Here is an 18003-nt window from a genome sequence, read left to right as displayed (position 1 = left end):
TCGCCAAGAAGGTAAAAACCCAGCAACAAAGAGTCCCTCAGGGGCAGCCACAGCCTCCTGCCCATGTAATGAACACTCTGTGGTCCGGCCCTATACCCAAGCAGAGCTGATGGAGTTGGGGGCACAATTTAGGCAGAAACCTACTGAATCCCTGGTAACCTGGTTACTACGATTGTGGGATATAGGGGTGGATGGCATCATGCTCTCCAGAACAGAGATGGAGAAATTGGCCACCATTACCACACACTCTTCCTTGAGGCAGCGTCTTCAGAACTGCCATGGCAACCCAGGAGACCATACCCTATTAGAATGGGTGATGGCTGCCATTCGTATGGTCTGGCAGAATGCTGGAGAATTGCCGGGAGCAATGAGTCGGTGGCAGTGCTACAGTGAATTAGTAAAGGTCCTTCGGGAACTAGTATGAAGAATGCTGTTTTCAACCCTGGGTCTCGTGGGCCAGACGAGGAAGTGTTTATGGCAAAAATAAGGGAATTTGTCCTTGCTAGCGCCCCGTCAGCCCTTTTTGGGTCACTTGTGGCTATCTTGGGCCCCTATGTGGGGCAGCCCATCAATGCAGTTACACAGATGATAGCAGATTTGGGAGAGCTGGAGGCCGCTCGGGATCATAAAGCAGTGAGGGCTGCTGCCTATGTTGCCCCCCCAACTAACAAGGGAAACAGGCCTGTAAAGGTTACCCGAACGCAGATGTGGGTAGACTTGATTGTGGCTGGAGCAGATAAGGGGAAATTGGATGGCCAGTCTAATAAAATTCTTTTGGAGCTTTGTCGGCAGCTTAAACCAGAACAGAAGTTCCAGCCACTGAGACGAAAGGCCCCAGCAGCTACCAATAAAACGTTTGGTGCGCGCACAGCTCGGTTACAAGATTATATGATAGAGACGGCCGAGGGAGAGGAGAACTCCCAAGACCCATTGTACCAGTTTGAATAGGAAAAAGGCCGAGGGACCTCCTGTCTAACGGGGATGGGCGGGGACTGGAGGCCACATGTGGAACTGGATATCCACTGGTCCCCTTCCAATGTACAACGGGTGTTGGCCTTGGTGGATACAGGTGCAGAATGTTCCCTTCTCTATGGGAACCCGGAGGGGTTTGCTGGGATCCCAGTGGCCATTGACGGTTATGGGGGCCAAACTGTTCAAGTGAAGCCAATAACTATTCCATTGGGGATAGGGAGACTGCCTCCTAAGTCATATAAGGTGTATGTATCTCCTATTCCTGAATATATTTTGGGGGTAGATGTCTTGCAAGGACTGTGGTTGGAAACTACAGCTGGGGAGTTCCGGCTGCGGATCAGGGTTGTGAAGGCAGTATTGCGGGGACACGCATCACATTCCCCTTTGCAATTACCCGTCCCTCGGCGTGTGACTAACACCAAGCAGTACCGCCTGCCAGGTGGTTATGAAGAAGTCACAGGGACAATCCTTGAACTAGAAAAGGTGGGGATCATCCGGCCAGCACACAGTCCTTACAACTCCCCAGTATGGCCTGTGCGCAAAGCAGATGGAACCTGGAGAATGACAGTAGATTACAGGGAACTTAATAAAGTTGTTCCTCCTTTGCACGTTGCTGTTCCCTTGATAGCTAACATGATGGATCGGCTAAGCCATGAGTTGGGGACATACCACCTTGTGGCAGACTTGGCCAATGCTTTTTTCTCTATTGATATAGCAGAGAGTCAAGACTAATTTGCCTTCAGTTGGGAAGGGAGACAATGGACCTTTACAGTGTTACCCCAGGGCTATTTGCATAGCCCCACCTTGTGCCATGGGCTGGTGGCTGCTGACCTGGCTAAATGGAAACAGCCAGAGGTAGTCCGCATGTACCATTATATTGATGATATTATGCTAACTAGTGATTCTCTTTCAGAATTGGAGCAAGCAGTCCCTACCCTGCTATCCCATTTGAAAGCATGTGGCTGGGCAGTTAACGAGAACAAATTACAAGGACCTGGTTTATCTGTTAAATTCTTGGGAGTTGTCTGGTCGGGTAAGACAAAAGTTATCCCTGACGCAGTTATAGATAAGATTCAAGCATACCCCGTGCCCACTACGGTAAAACAGTTACAGGAATTCTTAGGTTTGTTGGGGTATTGGCGAGCATTTATACCGCATTTGGCTCAGTTACTACACCCCTTGTACAACCTTATTCGAAAGGGGGTTCGCTGGGATTGGACTGAGCAGGCGCAAGGTTCATTTGCAGCTGCTAAGAGAGCTGTCAAGGTGGCACAGGCCTTGAATGTGTTTGATCCTGCCAGGCCCTGTGAGCTGGATGTTCATGTAACCTCGGAGGGGTTTGGATGGGGCTTGTGGCAGCGGACAGAGCGCCTACAGCAACCTATTGGATTTTTGTCCCAATTGTGGAAAGGTGCTGAAGTTCGTTACTCATTAGTAGAGAAGCAGCTGGCAGCTGTGTATGCTGCCCTCCTGGCAACTGAGAGTATTACAACCACAACACCAGTTACAGTCAAAACAACATACCCTATAGCTGGATGGGTGAGAGATTGGGCAACTAAACCACGTAGTGGTATGGCCCAAATGTCTACCCTGGCCAAGTGGGGTGCCTATCTGCAACAACGCTGTGCTCTTAGCACCAGCCCGTTGAGGGCAGAACTGCAGGAAGTCTTGGGTCCAGTCACCTATGCGACCTTAGAGTCAGGTGCAACTGGGGCTCAGGAGGCAGAACCTGAGGTCAGTCCCTACCAGGAGGGGTGGGTGCCCATCCCTGAGGATGCCTGGTATACTGATGGTTCCAGCAGGGGCCAACCTGCCAAATGGATGGCTATCGCCTTCCATCCGGCCACTGAGACTATTTGGATGGACACGGGTACAGGCCAAAGCAGCCAATGGGAAGAATTAAGAGCTGTTTGGCTAGTTGCCCATAATGAACCTTCACCTCTGGTGATCTGTACTGATAGTTGGGCTGTCTATCGTGGACTGACCCTTTGGATTGCTACTTGGCACATTAACCAGTGGATGGTAATGCACCGTCCATTATGGGGTCAGGCCATGTGGCAGGACTTATGGGAAATAGGACACCAGAAGCAGGTGACAGTATATCATGTCACAGGGCATGCCCCTCTAGCTCATCCTGGGAATGATGAGGCAGATACGTTGGCAAGGGTGCGATGGTTGGAGACTGCACCTGCAGGTGATGTGGCACAGTGGTTCCACCAGCGCCTGCTCCATGCAGGACAGAAAACTATGTGGGCTACAGTTAAGGCTTGGAACTTGCCTGTGTCCTATGCAGAGGTACTTGCAGCCTGTGAGCAATGTGCAGTATGTTCCAAGGAGCACCCTCGGAGACCACTGGTGTCACCTGGACAGATCCAGAGGGGTCATGTTCCACTGACACGATGGCAGATAGACATCATTGGACCCTTACCAAAGTCAGAAGGGTACCAGTATGCAGTCACTTGTGTAGATACTGCCACCGGGCTGCTTGCTGCTTACCCCACTCGTAACCCTGACCAGAGGGCAGTCATACAGGCTCTGGAACACCTGAGTGCTGCATACGGGCGACCACTGGTCCTTGAAAGTGACAATGGTACTCATTTCACTGGTTCAATGGTGAGGCAATGGACTCAAAAGCTGGGGGTGGACTAGAAGTACCATGTTCCCTACCACCCCCAGGCTGCTGGTATCATTGAGCATTATAATGGACTCTTAAAGCAGGGACTGCGACAGGAGGGGGGCACCGGCTCTCTTACTGAATGGACACGCCGCTTATGGACAGTACTTCGGATTTTGAATGAGCGACCTCGACGGGGAAGCCCAGCTCCAGTAGAGGCCCTCCTGCATCGGACAGCTGCCCCCATTCAGTTGCAGATACACACCAAGGACATTTTACTCAAGCCAGGTTTCGGACAGCAGGGCAATATGCTCTTGCCTGCTCCAACAGCCCTTCTTAAAGGACAACGGCTTCAATGGACTTGGCCCTGGACTGTACAGGCCCCCCATCTGAGATGGGTGGCCTTGTTTGCACCATGGGGAAAGGGATTAGAGGTGGACCTCCAGTTAACTCCTTGGGCGACCAGCACCTGGCCACCTAAGGTAGAAGTGTATTATCCCTTGAGTGCTCAAGGGGACAGCATTATGAAGGGCACCTTTGTAATTTCTTTATGGCCAATAATGAGTTCTCCTATTTTACTACACATAGAACCAGCGGATGCTGGTGTATTGGCCAATAAGGTTTGGTATGCCCGCTCAGGGCGGCCTCTGGTGCCAGCTACGGTGCTGTCTGCAGACAAAACTCTGACCTGTATTCTGCCAGAGGGAAAAGATTTGCCTCTCTTGGTGCCGCTGACAGCTCTCTCATTTCGTCCATAGCTTTTGATCTGTTAATCCTATTGCTGTATCTGTACTATCTCTGTTTATGCAATGTATCCCACTCCTTGCACAGTGACCATCATGGAAGATACCTGTGGTTTAGATTGTAAAGCGAGCAAAAGGGGTGGAATGTTGGTCAAATGAGTTTGTAAATATGATATATGTGTTTGCTTGCTTGTGGTTTGTGTTGGGTGTAGGGGACGGACTATGGGCAGGCAGGGTCGTTGTAGCCTAGGGTTTAGTTTTGAGACTGGGCTTTTCCCCACACCCTTGACTGATTGTATGATCTGGGTGGTGCACTCTCATGAGGAATCCAATTATGCCTCGGATAAGTGGCTTTGTATCGGAGACTGCCTTGTTTGTATATTGGATTAAGGGATTTTGGTTTTCTACACTATAAAGTGGGACAGACCAGGAGCTTGGACACACAGTTCCTGCTATCACAATTGCAGGGTGTAAAGCCAGAAGCCACGGCCAGAGCTAGCATCAGAGCAGCCCGGCCCATGCAGGTTCACATTGGATTCGGACAGTCGGTAAAGAAACCATGGAGCCAAAAACTGGTGGGCCATAGCCTTTAATCCTACCTTGCACCCGGCGGGCAAGTAAAAACATACACTGGGCTCCAAAACCCAGTCACACTCAGTGCTCACAAAGCCACTGACTTATCCGAGTTTCCTAGAATCAAAGGTTTCTAGCTCACCAGCCTTCTTCTCCTTAGTTCCCCATCTCCGTCCTTATCCCAAATACAAACTCTACACAAACTGGCATCTCACTCAGCACTCCGCCATCTTGGCTGCTTTTCCTGGCCTCCTCCACGTGGCCTCCTCCTGCTGCTGGCTCTACTCTCTCTGCTCTCTCAGGCTAATCTCAGGAACCAAGGGCCAAGTCCCGTTCTGCCCCCATTTTATAGTGTAGCTTCACAACCTTTAATCCAATATACAAAATAGGGTAGTCTCTAATACAAAGTCACTTCTCTGAGGCATGATTGGATTGTACCGCCCTACAGCAAAAAGGGCGGGAAAGGCTTAATCTCAAAACCAAGCCCCAGGTTACAACGATCTCCAACACACATTAATATCACCTGGGCGATGGCCTCTTTAACAAAGTGAGCATAATACATTTTATCTGCCCAACACAGGGGCTTCCCTGATCCCTTGCCCTTCATGGGAAAAGCTGGTTTTCTGCTTTTCCCTTGTCTTCTTTTGTGGTTTGCCTGTCTTGGTGAGACACCAATAAATAGAATGGCCCACCATCCTCTGACTCCGCCATTTCTTTACCGTCTGCCCAAATCCAATGGGAACCTCCATGTGAATGTCCATGATGGCAGCTCCTGGCCTTACAAGGAGGAAGGGCAGATGGGTGCTTCTCCTGTGTGCCCTGGCCAGGAATCGAACCCAGGACTTCCACACGCCAGGCTGACACTCTACCGCTGAGTGCACCAGCCTGGGCCAGAGACAATATAATTTTAGAGGGGGTTAATTCCAGACAGTTTGTATTTCTTCCATGGTTCATTGTTGTATTTCATTAAAACCTTAAGATTTGTTGTTGCTGCCTAGTTACAATTGTCCATTCTTTATACCAGCAGTTCTCAAACTATGGACTGGTACATAATGGGCAGATAAAATATATTATGCTCACTTTGTTAAAGATGGTGCTGCCCACGTGGAAGCCCGGCTCCCTAGTGATGATATTAGTTGCCTTCCTGCTTGGGATGGGCGTGATTGTATTAATATGTGTTGGGGGCAGGCTCTGGGAAGGCAGGATCCTTGTAGCCTGGGGCTTGGTTTTAGGACTAAGCCTTTCCCACCCTTTTTGATGTAGGGTGGTGCACTCTCATGAGGAATCTTATTATGCCTCAGATAAGTGACTTTGTATCAGAGACTTCCTTGTTTGTATATTGGATTAAAGGTTTTGAATCTACACTATAAAATGGGGCAGACCAGGAGCTTGCTCTCTCTCGGTTCCTGAGATTAGCATTAGAGAGGAGAGCAGAGAAGGCCACGTGGAGGAGGCCAGGAAGAGCAGCCAAGATGGCAGAATGCTAAAGGAGAAGCCAGTTTGTTCAGAGTGTGTGCAGAGAGAAGGAGATGGGGAACAGAGGTAAATAAGGCTAGTGAGCTAGAAACCTTTGATTCTAGGAAACTTGGATAAGTCAGTAGCTTTGCTAGCACTGAATGAGTGGGTTTTGGAAGCCAGTGTGTGTTTTTACTTGCCCGCCAGGTGCAAGCTAGAATTAAAAGTAATGGGCCACCAGTTATTGGCTCCATTGTTTTATTACCGTCTGTCCGAATCTAATGCTAACCTGCATGTGAATGGCCATGATGGCAGCCCTGGCCATACAGTACAAATCCAAGGTAATGCTCTCACTGGTCTAGGACAAAATGAGAACAATGAAGACAATGTAAGATACATATACAAGCATAAGGTGGCCAACTATACCCTTTTGTGCAATACTGATTTTTCTTATGATATAATTACTGAAAGGCAGAGGATGAAGTGAAAACATGAGGCCAGTGTCTTCGAAGAGGAAAATTTATTTTAAAAGTGCCTGGGTACAGGTGAGCTGAGACCAGCAAAGGGTGTCAGCCCCAAGGGAGGGATGGGGCAGGTGTTATATGAATTTATCAAGGGGCCTTGGACAAAGGTAGCTGCAAGATAGCTTCTCCTGTTTGTAGTTGGGAATGGTGTCACAGTTCCTCAAAATTTTTTGCACTTGATTCAGTCATCCCTTATCAGCATCCAGCTGCAAGGGAGGTCTGAACCAGATTACTGAGTGAGCAAGTCCTTCTTCCTCTTTCAGACCTGCATTGTTCTTAAGAAAGATGGTGGCTGAGTGTTGGTCAAATAAGTTTGTAAATGTGATATATATGTTTGCTCGCTTGTGACTTATATTGGGTGTGGGGGACAGGCTATAAGCAGGCCAGGTCGTTGTAGCCTAAGGTTTGGTTTTGGGACTAAGCTTTTCCCCACACCCTTGACTGATTGTATGATCTGGGTGGTGCACTCTCATGAGGAATCCAATTATGCCTTGGATAAGTGACTTTGTATCAGAGACTTCCTTGTTTGTATATTGGATTAAGGGATTTTGGTTTTCTACACTATAAAGTGGGACAGACCAGGAGCTTGGACACACAGTTCCTGCTATCACGATTGCAGGGGCTTCCCTGATCCCTTGCCCTTCATGGGAAGAGCTGGTTTTCTGCTTTTCCCTTGTCTTCTTTTGTGGTTTGCCTGTCTTGGTGAGACACCAATAAATAGGATGGCCCCCCGTCCTCTGACTCCGCCATTTCTTTATCGTCTGCCCGAATCCAATGGGAACCTGCATGTGAATGGCCACGATGGCGGCTCCTGGCCTTACACTGAGTAACCATTTGTGTGTGTGTGTGTGTGTGTGGGTGGGTGTGGGTGGGTGTGTAACAGAGACAGAGTGATACAGAGAAAGGGACAGAAAGAAACAGACAGATAGGGAGGGAGAGAGATGAGAAGCATCAATTCCTCATTGTGGCACCTTAGTTGTTCATTGATTACTTTCTCATATGTGCCTTGACTGGGGGTGGGGGGATAGGGGGGACCAAAGCAGAGCAAATGACCCTTTGCTCAAGCCAGCGACCTTGGGCTCAAGCCAGCGATCTTGAGCTTCAAGCCAGCCACCTTTGGGCTCAAGCCAGTGACCATGGGGTCATGTCTATGATCCCAGGCTCAAGCCAGCAACCCTGAACTCAAGCTGGTGAGCCCTTGCTCAAGCCAGCAATCTCAGAGTTTTGACCCTTGGTACTCTGCATCCCAGTCTGACACTCTATCCACTGTGCTACTGCCTGGTCAGACCTGAGTAGCCATTTTATCTACCAATTACATTCCTATTTGATTAGTAAAAGAGATATTTGTAACCCTTTGTGAGTCCTCCAAACCTAAGAATAAAAATTTTAGTTGCGTGAAATTCAGAAATATGACAAATCAATCTGTTATTCAACAGATCATTAGCAGCCTGTGTTTATTATTGTGACATCCAGGGAGAATGCCAATGGGCTTCAAGTTTTCTTTTATGTTAAGGCAGAGAGTATATACTGTGTACTCTTTGTGATCTAGTCCCAACATCTACCATCTCTGATACCCAACCTCTCTCCTCTATATACCTTGTAAAGCCATAGCCTCGGCCACCATCACAGCCGCCTGGCCCAAGCAGGTTTGCATTAGATTCGGACAGACAGTAATGAAACAATGGAGCCAAAAACTGGTGGGCCATTAGTTTAATCCTAGCTTGTACCCAGCGGGCAAGAAATACACTCAGTGGGAAAACACTTCCCTTTCCATTCAGGGCTCCAAAAGCCACTGACTTATTCAAGTTTCTTAGAATCAAAGGTTTCTAACCTCACCAACCTTATTCACTTCTGTTCCCCAACTCCTTCTCTCTGCACACACTCTACACAAACTGGCTTCTCCCTCAGCACTCCACCAACTTGGCTGCCTCTCCTCTCCTCCACATGACCTTTTTCTGCTTTCTGCTCTCTAATGCTAATCTCAGGAACCAAGAGAGAGCAAGCTCCCGGTCTGCCCCACTTTATAGAGTAAAAATCCAAACCTTTAATCCAATATACAAACAGGGAAGTCTCTGATACAAAGTCACTTATCTGAGGCATAATGGGATTCCTCATGAGAGTGCATCACCCACTATCATGCAATAGTCAAGAGTGTGGGGAAAAGCTTCGGTTTAAAACTAAGCCTTAGGCTATAACAACCCGGCTTGGTTACAGCCTGTCCCCCACACCCAATACAAACTATAAGCGAGCAAACATATATATTATATTTTTAAACTTGTTTGACCAATCTTTTCTTAATATATCTGAATGTCTTGACCCTCCTAATTCATTGATTTATTAAGCCTTTTAATATCTACTGAATATTTTCTCTATGTCAGGCATTGTTCTGGGTGCTGGGGACACAGAAGAGTTGTCTTAACTCTTGAATTGTACCCAGTCCAGTAGGAGAAACACAATGATAAATTGTTATAAAGTGATTTCCAAACTAGGATTTGTGATTCCAGCATCTACTTTGTTTCTGCTGAAAACAAGCAATCCTACTTTACTTATCTCAGACCAAAGAGAACAGAGGTGAATTATTAAAGTCTGGTGGCTTTAAAGAAAGGCTTACAGTGTTTTGCAAGATCTCAAATGGATAAACTGCTCCCAACTCCCAATACCAAAGGAAATCTCAAGGCACTGGTTCCAATATTCATGCCTCGAGGCAGCGTGCTCTAATCTCACAACTCTGTTAAGGGATTTGAAACAAAGTACTGGTGTAGGTGAGCTTTAAAAACAGATAATGTTCCTATCTAGAAACCTTGTAAAATTCTAAGCATGCCTAGTTGAAGCACTTATCTATTGCCATAATAAACCTGTATAACAAACCACCCCTAAACTCAGTGACTCAAAACAACTCTTTATTTTAAGTGAGTATAAAGGGTAGTTTTGCTGATCTTGGCAGTGCTTTTGTTACAGCTGGGATTCAGCTACTGAGTGGTTGACTGGCCTTTTGCTGATCTAGGATGGCCTTAGCTGGGAAGAATAGCTCTGCTCCATGTGTCTTATCCTCCAACAGGCTAGCTCCGGCATGTCCTCATGGTTAAGGCAGAGGAATAAGAGAGAGAGCAAAAAGTGTAAGGCTTTTGAGTCCTAGGCTTAGAACTTGTCTAAACACTTATGATGTTTAGACAAGTCATAGGCCAGCCCAAAATCAAGGGGTAGAGAAATAGATTTCACTTCTTTATCAGAGTGACTGCAAAGTCATATTACAAAGAACATAAGTATAGGCAAAGAAAACAGAGGTCATTTTATAAACTTTACCACACCAGCCTCTCAGATTTTTACAAAACAGTGCCCTTTCTTGTTGTCCTCATTGATATGGCAAAAGGGAAGAGTAACTGGGGGTCAAATAAGTTTGCAAATATGATATATATGTTTGCTCGCTTATAGTTTGCATTGGGTGTGGAGGACAGGCTGTAAGCAGGCAGGGTGGTTATAGCCTAAGGCTTAGTTTTAGGACTAAGCCTTTCCCACCCATTTAATACTAAGATCTTCTCAACACTAAGCTTTCCCCCACACCCTTGACTGTTGCATGATGTGGGGTGGTGCACTCTTATGAGGAATACCATTTATACCTCAGATAAGTGGCTTTGTATCAGAGACTTCCTTATTTGTATATTGGCTTAAAGGTTTGGATTTCTACACTATAAAATGGAGCAGACCAGGGGCTTGCTCTCTCTGTTCCAGAAATTAGCATTGCAGCAGAGAGGCAGCCAAGATGGTGAAGTGCTGAAGGAGAAACCAGTTTGTGCAGAGAGAAGGAGATGTGGAACAGAGGTGAATATGGCTGGTGAGGTAAAAACCTTTGATTCTAGGAATACTCGCATAAGTCAGTGGCTTTGGGAGCCCTGAATGGAAAGGGAAGTGTTTTCCCACTGTATGTATTTTCTTTTTTTTTTTTTTTTTTTTTTTTTAAATAAATTTTTATTAATGGTAATGGGATGACATTAATAAATCAGGGTACATATATTCAAAGAAAACAAGTCTAGGTTATTTTGTCATTAAATTATGTTGCATACCCCTCGCCCAAATTCAGATTGTCCTTCGCCACCCTCTATCTAGTTCTCTGTGCCCCTCCCCCTCCCCCTAACTCTCCCCCTGTCCTCCCTCCCCCCACCCCTGGTAACCACCACACTCTTGTCCATGTCTCTTAGTCTCATTTTTATGTTCCACCAATGTATGGAATCATGTAGTTCTTGTTTTTTTCTGATTTACTTATTTCACTCCTTATAATGTTATCAAGATCCCACCATTTTGCTGTAAATGATCTGATGTCATCGTTTCTTATGGCTGAGTAGTATTCCATAGTGTATATGTGCCACATCTTCTTTATCCAGTCTTCTATTGAAGGGCTTTTTGGTTGTTTCCATGTCTTGGCCACTGTGAACAGTGCTGCAATGAACATGGGGCTACATGTGTCTTCACGTATCAATGTTTCTGAGGTTTTGGGGTATATACCCAGTAGAGGGATTGCTGGGTCATAAGGTAGTTCTATTTGCAGTTTTTTGAGGAACCACCATACTTTCCTCCATAATGGTTGTACTACTTTACAGTCCCACCAACAGTGAATGAGGGTTCCTTTTTCTCCACAGCCTCTCCAACATTTGCTATTACCCGTCTTGTTGATCATAGCTAATCTAACAGGGGTGAGGTGGTATCTCATTGTAGTTTTGATTTGCATTTCCCTAATAACTAATGAAGCTGAGAATTTTTTCATATATCTGTTGGCCATTTGTATCTCTTCCTGGGAGAGGTGTCTATTCATGTCTTCTTCCCATTTTTTTATTGGATTGTTTGTTTGTTTGTTGTTGAGTTTTATGAGTTCTTTGTAAATTTTGGAAATTAGGCCCTTATCTGAGTTGTTGTTTGAAAATATCATTTCCCATTTAGTTGGCTGTCTGTTTATTTTTATATCAGTTTCTCTTGCTGAGCAAAAACTTTTTATTCTGATGTAGTCCCATTCATTTATCTTTGCCTTCACTTCTCTTGCCATTGGAGTCAAGTTCATAAAATGTTCTTTAAAACCCAGGTCCATGAGTTTAGTACCTATGTCTTCTTCTATGTACTTTATTGTTTCAGGTCTTATATTTAGGTCTTTGATCCATTTTGAATTAATTTTAGTACACGGGGACAGGCTGTAGTCGAGTTTCATTCTTTTGCATGTGGCTTTCCAGTTTTCCCAACACCATTTGTTGAAGAGGCTTTCTTTTCTCCATTGTGTGTTGTTGGCCCCTTTATCAAAGATTATTTGACCATATATATGTGGTTTTATTTCTGGGCTTTCTATTCTGTTCCATTGGTCTGAGTGTCTATTTTTCTGCCAATACCATGCTGTTTTGATTATTGTGGCCCTATAATATAGTTTAAAGTCAGGTATTGTAATGCCCCCAGCTTCATTCTTTTTCCTTAGGATTGTTTTGGCTATTCGGGGTTTTTTATAGTTCCATATAAATCTGATGATTTTTTGTTCCATTTCTTTAAAAAATCTCATAGGGATTTTGATGGGAATTGCATTAAATTTGTATATTGCTTTGGGTAATATGGCCATTTTGATTATATTTATTCTTCCTATCCAAGAACAAGGAATATTTTTCCATCTCATTGTATCTTTTTCGATTTCCCTTAACAATGCTTTGTAATTTTCATTATATAGGTCCTTTACATTCTTTGTTATGTTTATTCCTAGGTATTTTATTTTTTTTGTTGCAATCGTGAAGGGGATTATTTTTTTGAGTTCGTTTTCTAATATTTCATTGTTGGCATAGAGAAAGGCTATGGACTTCTGTATGTTAATTTTGTATCCTGCGACCTTACTGTATTGGTTTATTGTTTCTAATAATCTTTTTGTGGAGTCCTTCGGGTTTTCGATGTATAGGATCATATCATCAGCAAAAAGTGATACCTTTACTTCTTCTTTTCCAATATGGATGCCTTTTATTTCTTTGTCTTGTCTGATTGCTCTGGCCAGAACTTCTAGCACCACGTTAAATAAGAGTGGAGAGAGTGGACAACCCTGTCTTGTTCCTGATTTAAGGTAGAAAGTCCTCAGTTTTTTGCCGTTTAAAATGATGTTGGCTGATGGTTTATCATATATGGCCTTTATCATGTTGAGATATTTTCCTTCTATACCCATTTTGTTGAGAGTCTTAAACATAAAATTGTGTTGTATTTTATCAAAAGCCTTTTCTGCATCTATTGATAAGATCATGTGGTTTTTGTTCTTTGTTTTGTTGATATGGTGTATTACGTTAACCGTTTTGCGTATGTTGAACCATCCTTGAGATTCTGGGATGAATCCCACTTGATCATGATGTATTATTTTTTTAATATGTTGTTGTATTCGGTTTGCCAGTATTTTGTTTAGAATTTTAGCATCTGTATTCATTAGAGATATTGGTCTGTAGTTTTCTTTCTTTGTGCCATCCTTGCCAGGTTTTGGTATGAGGGTTATGTTGGCCTCATAAAATGTGTTCGGAAGTATTGCTTCTTCTTCAATTTTTTGGAAGACTTTGAGTAGAATAGGAACCAAGTCTTCTTTGAATGTTTGATAGAATTCACTAGTATAACCGTCTGGGCCTGGACTTTTATTTTTGGGGAGGTTTTTAATAGTTTTTTCTATTTCCTCCCTGCTGATTGGTCTGTTTAGGCTTTCTGCTTCTTCATGACTCAGTCTAGGAAGGTTGTATTGTTCTAGGAATTTATCCATTTCTTCTAGATTGTTGTATTTGGTGGCATATAATTTTTCATAGTATTCTACAATAATTCTTTGTATATCTATGATGTCTGTGGTGATCTCTCCTCTTTCATTTTGGATTTTATTTATTTGAGTCCTGTGCCTTTTTTCCTTGGTCACTGTATGTATTTTCTCACCCACCAGGTGCGAGATAGGATTAACTGTAATGGCCCACCAGTTCTTGGCTTCGTTGTTTCATTACCGTCTGTCAGAATCAAATGCGAACTTGCATGGGCCAGGCAGCTGTGATGGTGGCGATGGCTACTGGCTTTACAGTGACTAAAATCACACTGACAGTGATGAAGTTACACTGAGTCACAGATACCAAAGAAGCATACATCCAGTGACTTCAAGGAGGAAAACAAAGCATTGTTACTAGTTGTCTAAGGATACACAAAAATATACCTGAGGGCACCCTGAAAAACTTAGGAGTACTCTAATAGAAAGACAATAAACATGATGATCAATTCACTAACTTTAGCCAGAACAGAAGAGACTGGCAGAATATTTTAAAATTTTTATTTAACTTCTTTCTTTTGTTTGCTATTTCCCCATGTCTCTTTCCATTCTCTTCTTGCCCCACCCCCAATACCCCACACACACTTTAAGGAGTCTATTCCTTTTTTTTTTTTTTTTTTTTTTAGTGAGAGGAGGGGAAGCAGAGACATACTCCCGCATGCACCCTGACTAGGATCCACCCAGCAAGCCCACTAGGGGGCAATGCTCTGCCCATCTGGGGCATTACTCCATTGCTCAGCAACCAAGCCATTTTTGAGTGCCTTATATTGCAGAAATCAAAGGAGGACAAAAACGCCCAGACAACTTGATGAAGGAAGTAGGAATTATTAAAGCCGGCAGAGTATGTGGGGCTTCTAGCTCCAAAACATGGGCTCCCTGAAGTTGATTTTCTTACAGGTAATATCCCTTTACAGTAAGCAATGGGCATGTGATTTCTTTGTTTAGGATTTCCCAGGACTCAAGGAGAGGGGAGGAAAAGTTTTGGGGTCAGCAAGGAGGAAGGAGTTTCTAGATCACTGGCCATACTTACATACAGATCCTGCTATTCTTCATTTGTATTATAACTATAGGATACAGTTAATTTATCACTGGCGGACTCAATTATCCCTGCTAGCTCCCTTCCCTTGTATTCATTTTATATTTTCCTTCTCAGGGAAGAGGAGGCCTGCCCCTTCTTCCTCACTCAGGCTCAGGCCACAGGGCCATCCTCAGCATCAAAGGCCAACTTGCTCCAACCAATTAAGCCATGGCTTTGGGAGAGGAAGAGGAAGAAAGAGAGAGGGGGGGGGAGAAGGAGGAGGGGTGGAGAAGCAGGTGGTTGTTTCTCCTGTGTGCCCTGACTGGGACATCCACATGCTGGGCTGATGCTCTACTGCTAAGCCAACTGACCAGGGCCTAAGGAGTTCATTTCTTGATTTTTAAAACTCAAAGTCTAAAAACAAACCAAAGTGTTTAGAGAAAACAGTAAAATTAATAGAGGGAGGACTTTGTCCCTGTAAACTAGAATAGAATTCCTCAGGGACAGGAAGAAAAAATTAGAAGGAAGTGGATGAGAGTTGAAGTGCTAGTGGCCCTGATCTAGAAAGGGCCAAAGAAGCACGAGGGATAGAATGGTGTACTTGCTAATCATGTAGACTCTGCAGCCAGACTCACTGGGTTTCGGTACCAGCTCTGCCATTTACCAGCCTGTCTGACTTTGTGCAAATCATGTAACTTCTATGTCTTTTGACTTCCTTGTCTATAAAATAGGTCTAAAAGTGTACCAACTTGCCTGAGTGGGCAGTAGCGCAGTGGATAGAGCATCGAACTGGGATGCGAGTACCCAGGTTTGAGACCCCGAGGTAGCCAGCTTGAGTGTGGGCTCATCTGGTTTGAGCAAAGCTCACCAGCTTGGAACCGAGGTTGCTGGCTTGAGCAAGGGGTTACTCGGTCTGCTGAAGGCCTGCAGTCAAGGCACATATGAGAAAGCAATCAATGAACAACTAAGGTGTTGCAACAAAAAACTGATAATTGATGCTTCTCATCTCTCTTTGTTCCTGCCTGTCTATCCCTCTCTCTGACTCTCTCTCTGTCTCTGTAAAAAAAAAAAAAAATTAAAAGTGTACCAACTTGAAGGGCTGATGTTTAAATAATGTTTGCAAATGCTTAGATAATTCCTGGCACATAATAAGCATTGTGTAAAGATAAGCTGTTATTATCACTATATCATCTCAAAACCTGTGTTTCTGGCACAGAAGCCACCCTCTAAAGTTATGTAGGAGGCAGAGTCTGAAAGCCTGAGTGGGCCCACTCCATCCCCCTGCCTTTGCACCACGTAAGCCCCCAAAATTTAGGTACAACACTGTAAAAGGGAGGTGAGAACTCCAAATTCACTGAAATCATGTCTCTGCCACCCTTGTGAAATAAAACTTCAAGTAATACTTAGATTGAATGAAAGGAAAATAAAATAAATTTTGTTTCTTACACTTTCATGTTTTTTCCCTGGAATTCACATGAACTCCATTTGTCTTACCCCAGACTAGACTATGAGGATCTTGCAGGCTGGGGCCATTTCTCTTTCATGTGCACAGTGGGTGTCAAGTAATGAACCCACGTGATTATTCTTTTCTTATTAAGATGATATTCATGTAACATTAAATTTAAAAATGTAAGAAAAAATTTTAAATTGTGGCAAAGTACACAAAACATGAAACTTACCATCTTAACTATTTTTTTACATGATTGTTCCTAGCAGCTTTCTTTTTTTCAATTGATTTTAATTTATTGTGTTTATATAGATTCTAATGTCCCCCGAATGCATCTCCCCTCCACTGAATTCCCGTTGTAAGGCCAGGAGCCGCCATCGTGGCCTTTCACATGCAGGTTCCCATTGGATTCGGGCAGACGATAAAGAAATGGCGGAGTCAGAGGATGGGGGGCCATCCTATTTATTGGTGTCTCACCAAGACAGGCAAACCACAAAAGAAGACAAGGGAAAAGCAGAAAACCAGCTCTTCCCATGAAGGGCAAGGGATCAGGGAAGCCCCTGCAATTGTGATAGCAGGAACTGTGTGTCCAAGCTCCTGGTCTGTCCCACTTTATAGTGTAGAAAACCAAAATCCCTTAATCCAATATACAAACAAGGAAGTCTCCGATACAAAGTCACTTATCCAAGGCATAATTGGATTCCTCATGAGAGTGCACCACCCAGATCATACAATCAGTCAAGGGTGTGGGGAAAAGCTTAGTCCCAAAACCAAACCCCAGGCTACAACGACCTGGCCTGCTTATAGCCTGTCCCCCACACCCAATATAAGTCACAAGCGAGCAAACATATATATCATATTTACAAACTTATTTGACCAACACCCAACATCCCCCTTGCCCCCCTCATCCCACCACTCTCCTCCCTTCCCTCCAGGATTTACTTTTCTGCTCTCTATAACGTTGTGTTATGTGTATATAATTTCACACATCTCTTTCTCTTCTCTGATCCCATCCTATCATCCCCTTTCCCTCTGTCTGCTTTTCCTCTGGTCCCTTTGATCCCACCTCTGCCTCTATTCTGTTCCTCAGTTCACACTGTTCATTGGATTCCTCAAATGAGTGAGGTCATATGATATTTTTCTTTCTCTGCCTGGCTTATTTCATTATCATAATAGTTTTCAGGTCCATCCATGTTGTCACAAAAGGTAAGATTTCCTTCTTTTTCATGGCCCCATAGTATTCCATTGTATATATGTACCAAAGCTTTTTAATCTATTCGTCCACTGACAGACACTTGGGGTATTTCCAGATCTTGGCTATGGTAAACAATGCTGCAATAAACATGGGGGTGCATTTTTGAATCAGTGATGTAATGTTCTTAGGATTTATTCCTAAGAGTGGGATAGCTGGGTCAAAAGGCAGTTCCATTTTTAATTTTTTAAGGAATCTCCATACTGTTTTCCACAGTGGCTGCACCAGTCTGCATTCCCACCAGCAGTGCAGGAGGGTTCCCTTTTTTCCACATCCTCGCCAGCACTTATTATGTGTTGTTTTCTTTTTCTTTTTCTTTTTCTTTTTTTTTAACAGAGACAGAGAGTCAGAGAGAGGGATAGACAGGGATAGACAGGGACAGACAGACAGGAACGGAGAGATGAGAGGCATCAATCATTAGTTTTTCGTTGTGCATTGCAACACCTTAATTGTTCATTGATTGCTCTCCCATACGTACCTTGACCACGGGCCTTCAGCAGACTGAGTAACCCCTTGCTGGAGCCAGCGACCTTGGGCTCAAGCTGGTGAGCTTTTGCTCAAACCAGATGAGCCCGCGCTCAAGCTGGCGACCTCGGGGTCTCGAACCTGGGT

This window comes from Saccopteryx leptura, chromosome 2 (assembly GCF_036850995.1).
Source record: "Saccopteryx leptura isolate mSacLep1 chromosome 2, mSacLep1_pri_phased_curated, whole genome shotgun sequence".
NCBI lineage: Eukaryota > Metazoa > Chordata > Mammalia > Chiroptera > Emballonuridae > Saccopteryx > Saccopteryx leptura.
Note: the sequence above shows the minus strand (reverse complement) of the source record.